Genomic DNA, 3,391 nt, shown 5'->3' with positions numbered 1-3,391 from the left:
TACCAAAGGATGGCATAATATAGTCTCATTTGCGAAAGCAGCATTTAGTAAAGATTTAAGAGTAGTGAAACAGTAGAGTAATTAATCATCAATTTTAATCAACACTGAACAGCACCCCAATGCTGCACAGGGCCAACCATCCTGAACAACCGTACCCGGCTGTACAGATCTAACTCCAAACCAGGAGCTAAACAAATTATTACCAGTTATTGCATCAATAATTATTTGTGAGAGTTGTGAGACTAATCAAAAAAACATTGCTCAACCCGCCCATAACCGCGGGCACGGCTATTCGAATAGTTTTACTCTGGCCAGAGGTGTACCACTGTACCTACAAGACACGATTCCACACATGTTGCCATGCCCCGAAGTACCACCACGGCACTGCAAAGGGGGAAATCGTGACAATACCCTTCGCACAACACAACTCACCACAGTGCACCATTCATGGATCATAATCACCCCCTCAAAAACCAGAGGCATGGACTCCCCAGCGACCCCCACGGACTTCTCGCCGCTTCTCAGTCTGGCACCCCGTAATGAACCATGCTATACAAAAGATAAAGCCGTTGCCCCCGTTGCCCACGCTGGCTTGTGATTGGTACGGTTAATGTTTCACAACAGTAGCTCGCGAACCGGTCCTTAATTGCCATGAGCACGACCTTCAAAACCATGTGCTCACAACCCACCATTGACAAGTTTTAATTATCAATTAATTATCATAACACGATTAACCATCGTGAGCTACATTTAAATCTAACCATAAGTAATAATGTAATATGATTCACCCCATTAATGAGCTAATGTTTCTAAGCATGGCTAAGCAATTATATATATATAGCATTTAGCTGAACTAAACCAATATATAAGGTTCTAGCTAATCGAATTATAACCCGTAGGAAAATAAATTCATCTTCGGCCAATAATTAATTGGGAAAGGCTCACCACCCGATGACATTCGAAAATAATGTATAAGTTGAAATAAAACATTAGCTTTAAACGGGTTCAACATGCTCAGGGTCGTTTGGGATCCGTGTGACTTGCCTTGAGCTTCTGCAAAGGCTTCCGAACCTTTCTCAACGAAAACGCTCTCCTCCGGAACGTCGGAAACTAAAGCAAATGAATAAAATCAACAAAACAGTACAAAAACAATCATAAACAGTACATGTGGATATTTTTAACATGTAGATCTCGATTTTAGAAACATTTAGCAACTTGAACCACTCGAATCGGAGTTACGATGAATTAGTTATGAATTTCTGAAGTTTTAATCTATTTGCATCTAGAAAAAAAACTGGAAAAAGGAAATATGACGTCATGCTGACGTCATCATCGCCGGCATGACACGGGCGACGACCTCGCCGGCGATAGAGAGGTCGGCAGGGCTATCTAAAGGCATCTACACGTAGAGGACGACGACGCGAACTCACCGGTACTAGCAAACGCGATGGACGACGACGAATGGTGGCCGGCGGCGAGCTCTAGCGGCGGCACGGCTCGGGTCGTCGGCGGCGGCGGCTCTCCGGTGACCGGCAACGGCGGCGAGGGGGCGGCCGAGGTTCCCCGCCTCCGTGCGCATCTAACGGCGGCGACAGGAAGCGGCGGCGACTGATAACGCGACGGCGCGGCGCGGCTGGACGTCGGCCGGCGGCGGCGGCGGCGGCGGCTTGGACGGCGTGGCGGCGGCGCTACGGGGGACGAGAAGGCTCGGGAGTTGGGGCAAACGAAAGAGGACGCCAAAGGGATGCTATTTATAGGCTTGGATTAGAGAGATCGGACTCCAAACGAGAGGATTTGAGCCGGAAAATCCGAGGGTTAGTTGGAGAGATAAACTCGAAAACGAATTCGATTTGGTTTATCCGGGCAAAATTAATCTCCGAGACTTTAAAGGAAAGGGAGAGGATAAGGTGGAGATGATTTCCCCTCAACTAATTTTAGGAAAACACAAGAGAAAAGGCCGGATTTGGTGGAGGAAGCGGCGGCTGCACAGGTACAGGACGGCAGCTCGGGCTTCTGTCCAAGCTTGAAGATGAATAGTACACGGGGAGGCTAATTAGACTTTCGGCTGGGCTTCTACTTCCAAGGACTGATTAAAGGAGGGACAAAAAGCAGACTTTGGGAAAGAGAGGGAAAGGACTGCAGGCTGAGAGGAGACTGGGCCGAGAGTGAGAGGACTTTTCCTAATTCGGCCCGAAAAGGAAAAGGTGAATTTTAATTACTTTTCCAATTAAATTAATCACTGAAATGATCTTTGAATTGTTAAAAATACTTATATTGCTCAAATAATTTCAAGAAAAATCTTGAAAATACTTGGACCCTCAAAGTATTTAAAAAAATTATAATCAGACCATTTAATGATTAATTTAATATGTGGATAATTACTGAAATTTTCTTTGTATGATTAAAATTAAGAATTGAGCTCTGAAAAATCCGAGAAAATTCCAGAGAGTATAATTAACCATGGAGGATTTAATAAAAATTAAATCCATCCATGCTTTATATTTAGGAAATTTTATTTCCCACATTTAACTTCACTTGTAAATTAATGAACATTTAATATAAATTCTAATAATAATTTATTAAATAATTTATAAATCTGAAACGAAAATCAGGACGTGACACTAGCCCCACCGACGCGTCCCGCGAGTCGCGAAAGCGGCAGGGGGGGGGGGCCTCGGGGCGTGATGTCGCCCCCTCGAGCTCTCCCGTAGCTTCGCCCCGAGGCCCTCGCCCGGCTGCCACGCGGCGGAGGGAGAGAGCGAGAGGGGAACTCAGGCTGAACAAACATAAATGTGCGACGCCCCAACTGTCCCTCACCGCATTTAATGCAGTAAGGGCAGACATGCGGCACGCCTAACTGGCCCCTGTCAATCGGATGTGACCGGTCTGTGACCGGCCTATTGCTGTCACATCCGATTGGTAGGGTAATCATGTCCCCACGTCGCCTCTGTATCCGGCGGAGTGGGCGTAGGTATGATCCGTCACATCGGAGCGTCGCTCGAGGAAGGGCTGCCGCAAGTCCTCACTCATTTATGAGGGAATGACAGGGTTGTTCCCCGTGTCAGGCGGGGGACGACGCCGGGTTCCACTCGAGAACCGGTTGCTGCTTAGCTTCCGGGAGAAGGCATGGATTGAAACCCAGTCAAAGTGGAGTGGGATCCCCCTCCCATGGAGGGTAGGTAGAGGCGGCGCATGTGGTATCCCCTTGAACTATAAAAGGAGGACCTTGCCCACTGAGATCGGGGGACGACTCCCAGAAAACCTGAACTCCAGGAGAAAGAAAGCGAAAACGCTCTCCGGAGTGAGGAAACCTTTGTAAAACTCATCCATAATCCCAAACACAGTAGTAGGGTTTTACGCTCCATAGCGGCCCGAACCTGTATAATCCGAC

Source organism: Oryza sativa, chromosome 8 (assembly GCF_034140825.1).
Source record: "Oryza sativa Japonica Group chromosome 8, ASM3414082v1".
Classification (NCBI taxonomy): domain Eukaryota; kingdom Viridiplantae; phylum Streptophyta; class Magnoliopsida; order Poales; family Poaceae; genus Oryza; species Oryza sativa.
Note: the sequence above shows the minus strand (reverse complement) of the source record.